Source organism: Plecotus auritus (genome assembly GCF_963455305.1).
Source record: "Plecotus auritus genome assembly, chromosome: 1".
In the NCBI taxonomy this organism is placed as follows: domain Eukaryota; kingdom Metazoa; phylum Chordata; class Mammalia; order Chiroptera; family Vespertilionidae; genus Plecotus; species Plecotus auritus.
Window position 1 is genome coordinate 66,611,694 of NC_137770.1, and position 14,461 is coordinate 66,626,154.

The window sequence follows — 14,461 nt, forward strand, 5'->3', positions numbered from 1 at the left end:
TTGTTTTTTCTCCTCTTTAATTACTGATTTTGTTTATTTGGATCCTCTCTCTTTGCTTCTTGGTGAGCCTGGCTAGAGGTTCATCAATCTTGTTTATCCTTTCAAAGAACCAACTCTTAATTTTGTTGATCTTTTGTATATATATATATATATATATATATATATATATATATATATGTATGTGTATATATATATATATATATATATATATATATATATATATATATATTTTTGGTCTCAATGTCGTTTATCTCCGCTCTGATCTTTATTATTTCCTTCCTTCTGCCTACACTGGACTTTTCTTGTTGCTCTTTTTCAAACTGTTTGAGTTGTAGGGTTAGGTAATTTATTTCCATTGTTTCTTGTTTTTTGCAATAGGCTTATAGAGCTATGAACTTCCCTCTCAAGACTGCTTTCGCTGTGTCCCATAGATTTTGGATTGTTGTGTTTTCATTGTCATTTGTTGCCATGATGTTTTTTATTTCTTCTTTGATCTCTCTGGTAACCCAGTCATTGTTTAATAGCATGCTGTTTAGCCTCCATGTGTTTGATTTTTTTGGATTGTTTTTATTGTAATTGATTTCCAGTTTTATGCCACTGTGATCTGAGAAGATGCTTGACATGATTTCTATCTTCCTGAATTTGAAGAGACTTTGCCTATGACCCAACATATAGTCTATCTTTGAAAATGACCCATGTGCACTTGAAAAGAATGTATATTCCGTGGCTTTGGGGTGAAATGTTCTGAAGATGTCAATTCCATCTGGTCTAGTGAGTCATTTAGGATTGATGTTTCTTTGCTGATTTTTTTGTTTAGAGGATCTGTCCAATGGTGATAGTGGGGTATTAAAGTCTCCTACTATGATTGTATTACTGTCAATCTCTCCCTTGATACTTTCCAGGAGTTTTTTTATGTTTTGGGGTGCTCCTGTATTGGGTGCATATATGTTTACCAGAGTTATTTCTTCTTGTTGGATTGCTCCCTTTAGTATTTTGAAGTGGCCTTCCTTATCTCTTCTTATGTCATTCACTTTGAGATCTAATTTGTCAGATATAAGTATTGCTACCCCAGCTTTTTTTTTCATTCCCATTTGCCTGAAAAACCTTTTTCCATCCTTTCACCCTCAGTCTGTGTGCATCTTTTTTTCTGAGGTGGGTTTCTTGTAGACAGCAGATATATGGGTCATGTTTTCTTATCCAATCCATTATGCTATGTTTTTTGATTGGGGCATTTAATCCATTTACATTTCAAGTTATTATTGATAGGTACTTATTTGTCGCCATTTTTATTCTTTACCCCTGTGTTCTTTCTTCACTTCCTATTTCTTTTTTTTACAGTAGACTTTTTAGCATTTCTTGCATTGCTGGTTTGGTGGTAATAAATTCCCTTAGTCCTTTTTTGTCTGTGAAGCTCCTGATTTCACCTTCAATTTTGATTGATAGCCTTGCTGGGTACAGTATTCTTGGATTCAGACCCTTCCCTTGCATGACTTTGAATATTTCATTCCATTCCCTTCTGGCCTGATGAGTTTCTGTTGAGAAATCAGTTGCTAGTCTGATGGGGTTTCCTTTGTAGGTAACATTCTGTCTCTCTCTGGCCACTTTTAAGATTCTTACTTTGTCATTGGTGTTTGCCAATTTAATTATAATGTGCCTTGGCATTGTTCTTTTGGGGTTCATTCTGCTTGGGACTCTGTGAGCTTCTTGTATTTGTGTGGGTTTTTTCTTCCCTATATCAGGGGAGTTTTCTGTCATTATTTCTTCAAACAGGTTTTCTATTCCTTGCTCAGTTTCCTCTCCTCCTGGAACCCTTGTTATGTGGATGTTGTTTTGTTTTGTGTTGTCCCAAAGTTCCCTTAGGCTCTCCTCCTGCTTTTTAATTTTTTTTTTATTATTATTTTTTTTTTTGTAGAAGCTGCTCTACTTGGGTATTTTTTCCTACCTTGTTTTCTAGCCCACTGATGCAGTCCTCTGCTTCTTCTAGTCTACTCTTGATGCTTTCTATTGAGTTCTTTACAGCAGCGATGTCATTTTTAATTTCTTCTTGGTTCTTCTTCATTTCCTCTTGGTTCTTATACATATTATTGAATTTGTCTTCCATTCTTTTCAGCCACCTTATGACCATTTCTCTGAATTCTTTCTCTGGCAGGTTGCTTGCCTCCATTTGGTTTAGTTCCTTTTCTGGTGATGCCTGCTTTTCTTTCCTATGTGGGCTGTTTCTTTGTCTCCCCATGATCTCTCTTCTCCGGGTGCCTGGTTAATTAACTCACTCTCTCCAACAAACACTCCCTGTGTGACCCTCAGCTGTTCTTTCTATCTGCTCTGGGACAAGGCTCGGGACATGTCTGTCTATTCCACTGCCATTTTTCCCTCCGACTTCCCAGTACTCAAAGTTTAAAGGAATGTCTCCAGACCATTTTATGCCCTGTTCAATCACAATGATTGAAATAGTCTGCATTTCTACTAAAGCTGACAACTCCAGCCAAATCTGCTATTGTGAGAAAACTCTGTTAATGGAAATCACTGTCAGCACCTTGATTTTTTCAACAATGAAGAATAATAGATATGAAAAATATGTATATATACATTCATGTACACATATTTTTGGTATAGGTATATACATAAACATATATAACTAGGGGCCCAGTGCACAAATTCGTTCACCTTGAAAGGAACTGTGGACCACGAGGCTGCGGTGGGCACAGGGGAGAGTCTTGGCCTATACTCCTTGCCCTTGCTTGGCCCCTCCCACCGCGGCCCCTGGTCCCATCTGCCGGCAGCCCTGCTCCAGCCACCACTGCTCTCACGCACTGAAGCCACAGGCCCCGCTCACACCTGCTGACTGCGCGGAGCGTCTGGGGCTGACGCCAGCAGTGGTTATGAGCAGGGCCAGCACCATCAGAAGACACAAGTGGTGGCTGCTGCCCCGATCGCCCCTCAGGAGTAGGGGTTGGTAGAGAAGCATTCAGGGGCGATCGGGGCTGGCAGCCTCCACTTACACCCTCTGGTGGCGCTGAGCGATCGGGACCAGTGCTGGGCACCAACAGTGGGTGCGAGCAGCAGCTCTGGCGCTGGCAGTGGGTGCGAGTGGGACCATCGCCAGCAGTAGGTGTGAGAGGCGGCTGCCGGCTCCAATTGACCCTCTGGTGCAGTGGGAGATGGAGAAGCACTGAGGGGCAATCAGGGCCAGCAGCCACTGCTCTTGCCCGCTGATGCAGCAGGTGCAAGTACCAGGCAGAAGGAAAGAATTTTCAGTAACCATCAGAGGCTCACCCCGATGACAGTGACCAGCACCCCGCCTTGGTCTGGCACCCCTGCTCACCTCCTCCACCATCCTGCAGCAGGGGAAGCCCGCCATGTTCCGTGTGTGCCCCTTGGTGGTCAGTGCACGTCATAGCGACTGGTTGGTTGGTTGGTTGTTCCAACATTTGGTCTATTTGCATATTAGCTTTTTATTATATAGGATACAGCATATAATTTTATCCTTTAAATATATTTTTTATTGATTTCAGAGATGAAGGGTAAAGGATAGAGAAATAGGAACATCAATGATGAGAGAGAACCATTGATCTGCTGCCTCCTGCACACCCCCCACTGTGGATTGAGCCTAAAACCTGGGCATGTGCCCTGACTGGACATCAAACCATGACCTTCTGGTTCATAGGTCAATGCTCAACAATTGAGGCACTCTGGCTGGGCATATAATTTCAAATTAGAAAGGAGGTTGAAGCTACTGATTTACTTGATTGGAATAGTATATTTCCAACAAGAAAGTATCAGGTCTTGCACAGTAAGTGATAAACAGTAGCACAGTTCACTATTTATATAACATGTGCACCAGCCAAGCACTGTTCCATAACTGTGTCATCTGAACCTCATAACAAACATGTCAATATTATTACTGTCCACAGAAGCAAACAAACTTTTTCCAGATCACATTGCTAGTAGGGAAGAGATTCAGACTTGTCTTTTTTCTATTTGCTGCTCTACCAGACACATCAAGTCTACTAAATAGCACCAACGCAGTCTGTTTAGGCCCTACAGAAACCCAAAATGCTAAAGAATTACATCAGGTTTTTTTCCCTTAATATTCTGTCAGAAAAAGAAAAGAGACAATGCCCCAAGTGAAATGCTATAATGTATAAAAGGGATGTGACGGAGGTAGAGAAACCATCCTACTCCCATTTCTTATATATCTAGATCAACTCTTACAAGCTTTCCCCTAATTAAACAGCCTTTTACATTCTTCCATCCCTTACTCAACTTCTAAAGCTACCATTTAGCTAACATTTTTGACTTGTTTTTCCCCCACAAATTTTCAACCCTTCTTGTGTTTTCAGTCTTCAAATGTTTGATGAGAACACACTGGGTTTAGGGCTTTATGGCAATTCACATTCTCCAGGTTGCATTTTCTAGCAAGCATTAGCATAAATACCAATATGTTTACTTTATAATTACTTTAATTCGCTTGGCCTCAAGCAGATCTGAAGTGTGTCAATCCAGAATGATTTTAGGGGTAAGAGATGATTATTGATCCGTGAAACATAAATCACAATAAATGCTTGAAACTTGGCACACTGCTTCTGAAATGATCCAACTTTGAATCAGGGAAGGCACAAGGCCTTTATGTTGATGTGAGAAAGTTATGATTTTCTAGGTCTTTAGGTTTCCATTTCTAAAACAAGAATCAAAATTCTTATATTTATTTTTTCTCTGTGAAATTTGAACATTTTGGCATCTAAAAAGCATTTCAACTCAAACACTTGGAAGCTGAATAGCATGTTATTAAATATTTATTGGGTCACCAATGAGATCAAAGAAGAAATTAAAAATATTCTGGAAACTAATGACAATAAAAACACAACAATCCAAAACCTATGGGACACAATGAAAGCAGTCCTGAGAGGGAAGTTTATAGCTCTACCGGCCTAACTCAAAAAGCAAGAAAAAATGGTAGTAAATCATCTAATGCTACAACTCAAAAAATTAGAAAGAGAGCAACAAGGAAAGCCCAGAGTGAGCAGAAGGAAGGAGATAATAAAGATCAGAGCAGAAATAAATGACATAGAGACCAAAAACAAACAAACAAACAAACAAACAAACAAATACAAAAGATCAATGAAACCAAGGGCTGGTTCTTTGAAAGGATAAACAAGATTGATGAACCTCTAGCCAGGCTCACCAAGAAGCAAAGAGAGAGGACTCAAATAAACAAAATCAGAAATGATAGAGGTGAAATAACAACAAAACCCACAGAAATACAAAGGATTGTTAAAAAATATTATGAACAACTCTATTCCAACGAACTAGACAACTTGGAGGAAATGGACATATTCCTAGAAAAATACAACCTTCCAAACTCAATCAGGAAGAATCAAAAATCTCAATAGGCCAATAACTATGGAAGAAATTGAAGCAGTCATCAAAAAGCTTCCAGCAAACAAAAGCCCAGGCCCAGACGGCTTCACAGGAGAGTTATACCAAACATTCAAGGAAGAACTAAAACCTATCCCCCTCAGACTATTCCAAAAAATTCAAGAGGAAGGAACACTTCCAAGCTCCTTCTATGAAGCCAGCATCACCCTAATACCAGAACCAGATAAAGACAACACAATGAAAGAGAATTACAGGCCAATATTCCTCATGAACATAGATGCCAAAATCCTCAACAAAATCCTAGCAAATTGGATCCAGCAGTACATCAAAAACACTATGACCAAGCAGGATTTATCCCAGGGATGCAAGGATGGTACAATATCCTCAAATCAATAAATGTGATACATCACATAAACAAATTGAGAGATAAAAATCACATAGTCATATCAATTGATGCAGAAAAAGCATTTGACAAAATCCAACACCCTTTCTTGATAAAAACTCTCAGCAAGGTGGGAATAGAAGGATCATACCTCAACATAATAAAAGCCATATATGATAAACCCACAGCCAGCATCACACTCAATGGACAAAAACTAAAACCATTTCCCCTAAGAACAGGAACAAGACAGGGATGCCCTCTCTCACCACTCCTGTTCGACACAGTACTGGAAGTATTAGCCATTGCAATTAGACAAGAAGAAGGAATAAAAGGCATTCAAATTACAAAAGAAGAAGTAAAGCTGTCCTTATTCGCAGAAGACATGATACTGTACATAGAAAACCCTAAAGACTCCATCAAAAAATTTTTAGACTTAATAAATGAATTCGGCAAGGTAACAAGATACAAAATTAACGCCAAGAAATCTATGGCATTTCTATACACCAATAGTGAACTTACAGAAAGAGACACTAAAAAAGCAATCCCATTTACCAGCGTACCAAAAAAATTAAGATACCTAGGAATAAACTTAACTAAAGAGGTAAAAGACATATATGCAAAAAACTACAGGACACTGAAAAAAGAGATAGAGGCAGACGTAAACAGATGGAAGAACATACCGTGTTCATGGATTGGGAGAATCAACATCATTAAAATGTACATACTACCCAAAGCAATCTATAGATTCAATGCACTCCCCATTAAAATACCAATGGCATATTTCACAGACCTAGAAAGAACTCTCCAAAAATTCATCTGGAATAAAAAAAGACCCCGAATAGCTACAGCAATCCTGAGAAAGAAAAACAAAGTAGCTGGGATCTCAATACCAGATATCAAGCTGTACTACAAAGCCACTGTTCTCAAAACTGCCTGGTACTGGCATAAGAACAGACATATAGACCAATGAAATAGAATAGAGACTCCAGATATCGACCCAAACTACTATGCTCAATTAATATTTGACAAAGGAGGCATGAACATACAATGGAGTCAAGACAGTCTCTTCAATAAATGGTGTTGGGAAAATTGGACAGATACATGCAAAAAAATGAAACTAGACCACCAACTTACACCATACACAAAAATTAACTCAAAATGGATAAAGGACTTAAACATAAGACGGGAAACCATAAAAATACTATAGGAATCCACAGGCAGCAAAATCTCAGACATATGCCAAAGGAACTTCTTCACCGATACTGTTCCTAGGGCAATGGAAGCTAAAGAGAAAATAAACAAATGGGACTACATCAAAATAAAAAGCTTTTGCACAGCAAAAGATACCATCAGCAAAACAACAAGAAAGCCCACTGTATGGGAGAACATATTTGCCAATGTTATCACTGATAAGGGTTTAATCTCCAACATTTACAGGGAACTCATACAACTCAACAAAAGTGACCTTTCCACTTTGTAGGTTACAACTGGCAATATTGCAAAGCAACTCTTTAGGAAATGAGAATCTTAAATGGCATATGGACAATTATTTACACACGTCAATATATAAATGTATATGTTAAGGGGCTTATTTCTAATAACCAGATGTTTAGCAATGGTCAAGGTTGATGTTAGAAGCCAAGCTTAAGTGACTATAATTTTATGAGAGATATTCCCATTTTTCTTGTATAATAAAGATCCACCTACTGGTATTCACTGGTCAAAGCATATTTACTGACTACTTAATGTGTGTAAAGTCCTGTGAGTACATACAGAAGAAGGTCTTGCATTTGTTGGGCACCTACCACATTCTAGGTGCTGCACAAAGTGTATTTACTGTGTGTTTGTGAGTTGTGGGGGTGGGGTGACAGGGAAGGAGAGAAAATGTTGGAGAGATGGGAATGGAGTATTCCAGTTTGAATCTCAGCTCTAGGTATTACTGGAATTCATACATATTTGGCAAAATTGTGGACTTATCTCTTTGCCCAAGAAATTTAAGAACCTCTTAATAGAGTACTACTTCAGACAAACCCACATGGTCCATGACAGTCTCTCATTTGTCAATGGGTAGGGCGCTCTATGAAACTGTTACCTTGATTTATGTTCTGACCAAATTGTGCATGGACTCATATATGGTACTTGTCAGTTAAAGAGGTATTTAAATTACATAATAGGAAGAGAGAGATGAGAGTCTTTCTATTTTGACAAGGGGGCAGGGTGGTTTGTGCACATGGAAAACTACAAAGAAAACAATGCAACGTTGGCACCTTAAGAGTTTGAGTAAACCAGCCAGGTCACAGTAGTGGTAGCACATCACCTCTCATGGCATCATTTTAGCACTCAGACTAGTGAAAGTCAGACCTTGCTGTGGAACACACTGCTGGCAGACCTTCCGGTATCAGGAAGCTTGGCCCTTTGCATGGACCTGGGCACTGGTGCAGGGATTTGGCAGGCAGCAAAGAGGACAGGTATCACAGCAGGTATATAAAGTGGGTTGGGTGGGTGGCTAATGTCATATGATATTTGAATAAATCTCTTAATAGGTATATCTGAGATACCTTTAGGGGCCAGGTGCTGCAGGAGCTGCATTTATTATAAAAGTAGTGAGTGGTCCATCAAGAGAAATACTTTTTACCATTTATGTGACCCTGAAAAACATGTTTTACATGGAAAATATATTTAAACAGCCATGACAATGAAGGGTCATTGTTCTCATCTTACTGATGAGGAACTGTAGCTCCAAAAAACTGAAATCTCTTGTTAGGGTCACTATATAGATTGAATGGTGACCCCTAAAATACACACCCATGTTCTAATCTCTGGAACCTGTAAATGTGCTATATAATAAAGAGGTAATATGCAAATTGGCCATCACTCCAACACACAAGATGGTCGTCCCCATGTGGACACAAGATGGCCACCACAGGATGGCCAGCAGGGGAGGGCAGTTGTGGTCGATCAAGCAGGCAGGGGAGGGAGGGCAGTTGGGGCGAACCAGGCCTGCAGGGGAGGGCAGTTGGGGGAAACCAGGCCTGCAGAGGAAGGTAGTTGGGGGGAACCAGGCCAGCAGGGGAGGGCAGTTGGGGGCAACCAGGCCAGAAGGGGAGGACAGTTAGGGGGACCAGGCCAGCAGGGGAGGGCAGCTAGGGGTGACCAGGCCAGCAAGGGAGGGCAGTTAGGGGTGACCAGGCTGGCAGGGGGAGGGCAGTTAGGGGCAATCACGCCAGCAGGGGAGCAGTTAGGCATCAATCAGGCTGGCAGGGGAGTGGTTAGGGGGTGATCAGGCTGGCAGGCAGGCGAGCAGTTGAGAGCCAGCAGTCCTGGATTGTGAGAAGGATGTCCGACTGCCCGTTTAGGCCCAATCCCACCAGGATCATCCCTCAAGGGGTCCCAGATTGGAGAGGGTGTAGGCTGGGTTGAAGACCCACCCATGCACAAATTTCATGCACCAGGCCTCTAGTATATATATAATTTTTTAATTTTTTTAAAATCTGTCTCTTTGGGCCCCACTGGCATGGTTCTCGTGTGCCCTCGATATATGCTGTGGCCATACAGCTCTTGAGCTTTGAAAGATACTTACCATTTGCTCTGGTCAGCACCACCTTCCATTTGAAAATAAACTAAGAACTACTAGATAGGTTAAGATTTAAATGAGATGTACATGCAGTAAGGGCTATAGGAGCTGAATCAAGAGAACTTGTTATGAGCAGAGATGAAAAGGAAAGAGTTTATGGAGGAGAAGACTTTGCATTGCAAGGGAAAGGATGCATGTAATTAGGTAATTGTGAAGCACCAGGTAGGACATTGTGGGGCCTCTGAAGAACAGCTTGAGCAATATTTCAAGGGGAAAATTAGAAGCCCCATGCAGAGTACACTTGTGTAACCCAGTTTGCAATTGAAAATCTCATACAAAAATGAAAAACTAATTACATTTAGAACTTGGTTGTTTCTGTGATTGCTATGGTAGATTGTTACTACCCCTTCTGGAATCTGAGGTATTCTTATTTACTTACTGAAAAGCCTTTTCTGAAAAAGATATCTTTCCCACATACATATGTATTATTGAATTGGTCTTGTACGACATCTCTTCGTGGTCAGGCAGTTCCTTTCTGCCCACGTGCTTCTTTCAATGCCATCTGTTTTGCTAAGGGGTTTAATGAACTATAAGCCAGACCAGCAACATACAGGGCCGAGTTCTTGAAGAACAGGTTTTAGCTTTACTTTATTCTCCCCCCTCTCCACTAAAGGTGAAGTAATCTTTATAAGAGATAGCATACCTGCATTCTTGTCTAACCTTAATAATGAAAAGAAGAAGGCCTTTTATCTATTCACTGTGAACAGAGTAATCACAATTTGTTATGGCTCACAGAAACAGGAAAAAACAGTAACAATAAAACATCACAACTAATGTGGTTTTTGTTTTATCTGAAACCCCAAAGAACTTGGCTGTCTTAATTTTAGTTCATTAGAGACAAGGATTTAATCTCTGATGTCAGAGAGTCAAGAAATATATTTATGTGTGTGTGTGTGTGTGTGTGTGTGTGTGTGTGACTAAGGATGACTTAGCTAATCCTTAAATTAACATGTGAGGACCAGATTTTCCATTTCAAAATAGAATGACTCATCCAATGACAAAAAGTGATTAACTTTCCAAGAAGAAGCTCTTTCTGATATTCCATGTACCTCACTCTATCAATAAGAAGTAATTAGAGAAGTTATAATAATAATAATTATAATTACTAATGCCAGCCATAATACTGTCATTTGATTATCAAATTTGACAACAAAACTCAGATTCTTGTTCTACCATATTCAACTTAACTATTAGAGAATGCCTGCTTTACACTAGTGATGTTTTAGGCACTGCTAATATAAAGGCGAAGGGCATGGGGAAGGTACAAGGTCTGTGTGTTCATGGAGTTTATATCTATGTGTGTGTGTGCACATGCATGTATGTTGAGGGGACACAGACAATAAACAAGTAATCCAATGAATAAAGGTAATTCAAAGATTGTGAGGTATCTGCTACTTTGAAATATTGATGGTATGATGAGATGGAGAATGACTGTTTTGAGTGGTGGAAATGGGAGTGCAGTAATATTAGATGATGTGTCGGTCACCAAAGGCCTCTCTGAGATGGTCACATTTAAACTAAGAATTGCATGGAGGTAGCAATAAATTCAATGGAGACCAAGGGGAAAATGGTTCAGGCAGAGAGAAGAGCAAGTATAAAGATCCGAGGATGGAAATAAGTTGGTTCAAGAAGAAGCAAGAAGGCCAGTAAGGCTGGAGAGAGTGAGAGAGGAGTGGTTTGCAAGAAGCAGGAAGAGGAAGTAGGCAAAACTTAGACCACACTGGACACTTGTGGGCCAAGGAAAGGACTTGATATGGCCACTGAGGGAAAATATTAATAGTGATTGCATAAGATCAAAGCAAATTTGATTGAATCAGTCTAGATCATTATATCTTCTCCACTATGTTAAGACAATTATCGGTACCAAACATTTAAGATAGTTATTTGCAACATCTACTATAAATACAATAATTACCCAAATTGAGATTTGTTGTTTGCACAGTTTGGTGATTCTATTTCAGTTTAAATAAAAATTATGGGATTTTTGCAATACATTTCAAAGCCCCCCACTCCCCGCTCACAACATTCTCTAGAAAAAAGATTGGAAAATGAAGGAAAAAAGCCCACAATCAGGTAACACTAACAAATCACCTATTTTCAGGGTCTTTGCTCCTTCGTCCTGAAGCATAGAAACCCATGATGTACTTTTAATCATAGCAGATATATCATTTCCTTCAGTGCTTCCAAAGCACATTTAGAGTAGGGTACTTACTGTTTTGTAAGTTTTGGTCATTGGCAAGAACATTTCTCAGCAACTGTAAATAAGCCTGGCTAACTGGGCTTCATTGATCACTGCTTGGAACTATTTTTCTCTCGTTGTCTCAAATCTTCGCTTCTTATCAAAATTGGCTTTTCAAAGTAAAAAAAGGAATTGAGATGAAAAGTAATTTCTGATAAGCAGTAATGAGCCTGGCTCCTTCCTACTAGACTCCCTGGTATAAAAATTAGATTCTAAGTAATTTCTAAATAAGTCCTGAGAATTCGCAGGAGGAGAATTCCTCCTCTTAATTGAGTGTCCTTTGGTTGCAAATGAGAAAGACACAGCTTTGGGATGGCTAATTAGACAACTTTAACCTCACCCAACTAAACATGTCTTAACAAAACCTAGAAAATAGATATTTTTCTTAGTCTCTATGTGAGACTTTAAAACTCTCTGACTTGTGGATTTGAATAGGGATCTAGAGAGCTGAAAAGGTCAATAGAGGAGTTAGTGGAATTGATTTTAGGTATGGATTTTGTTTCATAAATTCATGTGTTATTTAGGAAATTGAAGTAGAAGGACCAAATACTGTATATTCTTCACTACTCCACATTTTCCCTCAGCTAGTTATCTTTGGTATTGCCACGGAGATGAAATCTTTTTTAATAGAATTTAATAGAGTTTTCACCAGAAATTGTTACTATGGTTTAAGTGGAAGGCTGTAGGAGAAAAAGGAAGGAAATAAAATCTATCATTTGTTTATAGCAGGTCTTTTTTTACAAGTTTTACAATTTAAAATTTCTCCTTGCAGATATCACAGGTATCTCAAACTTAGTACAGTCAATAGAGAATTCTTGAATCCCTGCTCATCATCCCACTGTTAATCCATGGTCTGTCCTAGTTAAGTAAATCACCATGCACTTAGTGTCAAATCAAGCTAGATCCTTCTTGATCTGATCTTTCCCTCTCTCAGACCCTCCTTCAACTGAATCCACATCCAATCCATCTGCGAGTCTTACTGACTCAATCTGCAAAATATATTATAAGGTTTCAATCAAGGAGGTGCTGGGCTGTGTTTTCCTCTGGAGGCTCAACCGGAAAGAATCTGATTTCAAGCTTATTTAGGTTGCTGGCAAAATTCATTTCATTGAAGATGTTTGACTAAGGGGCATAGTTTTTTGCTGGCTGTTGGCTGAAGGCTGCTCTCAGGTCATAGTGGCTATCAGAAATTCCTAGAGATTGTTTATATGCCCTTGCCATGTGGATTTCTCCAACATAGCCACTTACTCCATGGAGCCTATGATAACAGTGTCTGACTCAAGTCTGCTATGACAGTTTTACATAATGTAAAATTATGATGGGAGTTTCATCCCATCATCTTTGCCATATAACATAACCTAATTACAGGAGTGAACATCCCATCACCTTTACCATATTTAATTCAATAGAAACAAGTCATAGGTACCATCCACACTTAAGGGGAAGGGGTTACACAAAGGCTTGAACACAAGAACGTGGGAATCACTGGGGATTAATTTAGGGACTGCCTGTCATATTTAATTGATAGTCATATATTTATATTTAGTTCTTTGATCCCTTTTTATTTTGTTTTAATATATGGTATAATGTATGAGTCTAACTTCATTCTTTTTTTGTTATTTATTGATTAAGGTATTACATATATGTCCTTATCCCCCATTGGCCCCCCACCCCCCCACTCATGCCCTCACTCCCCTGGTGTCTTTTTCTTAATTTTTAAATTGTTTTGGTTCACATTCTTATTATTTCCTTTCTTTTGCTTACTTTGTTTTAAATTGTTTTTATCCCCCTTAGTTTCTTTAGGTGGAAGCTTAGGCCATTGATTTGAGACCATTCTTCTTTCCTAATCATTGTGATGGTGGCATCCCACACATTTTTATTTGTCATGTTTTTATTTTCATTCAGAATTCCCTTTTGATTTCTCCTTTGACACATAAGTAAATTAGTAGCATGTTTGTTTAGTCTCCAAATATTTGGGGATTTGCCAGATATCTTTCTGTTATTGAGTTCTAACTTTATTCCACTGTGTTCAGGGAATATACTTTATATGCTTAGAATTATTTTTAAATTAAAGAGGCATATTTTATGATCAAAATATCATCTACCTTGGTAAAGATTCCATGAGCTCTTGAAAATAATGTGTATCCTTCTGTTACTGGGTAGAATATATATATATATATATATATATATATATATATATATATATATATAGCATAATATGCTAATTAAACCGGACATCCTTCCTGACAACCTTCCAGATGAAGCCACAGCAGTGGATGGGGGCCAAAGCAGAGGCAGCGTGGCAGTGGGCAGGGGCCAAGCCCCTTGCATGAATATCGTGCATTAGGCCTATTTTGTTCATAGATTCCACATATAAGCAAGATCATATGGTATTTATTTTTCTTTAACTGGCTTATTTCTCTTAGCATAATAATCTACAGGTCCATCAAAAAAGGTAAGATATCCTTCATTTTTTACACTTAAGTAGTATTCCATTGTGTAAATGTACCGCAGCTTTTTAATCCACTCATCTACTGATGGGCACCTGGGCTGTTTCCAGATCTTGGCTATTGTAAATAATGCTACATTGAACATAGGGATGCATATATTCTGTTGAATTAAGGTTTTGGGGTTTTTAGGCTATATTCCCAGAGTAGGAATATAGCTAGGACAAAAGATAGTACCATTTTCAATTTTTTGAGGAAACTCTATATAGTTTTCCATAGTAGCTGCACCAGTCTACATTCTCACCAACAACGCAAAAGGGTTCCCTTTTCTCTACATCCTCACCAGCACTTGTTGTTTATTGATTTATTGGTGATAGCCACTC

General features: G+C 39.0%; 1 protein-coding gene across 2 annotated transcripts in view; it reads right to left on the bottom strand.

The window, feature by feature from the left end:
• Positions 1 to 14,461, bottom strand: part of SEMA6D (semaphorin 6D) — a 606,507-nt gene that overhangs the window by 317,510 nt on the left and 274,536 nt on the right. The window lies entirely within an intron of this gene.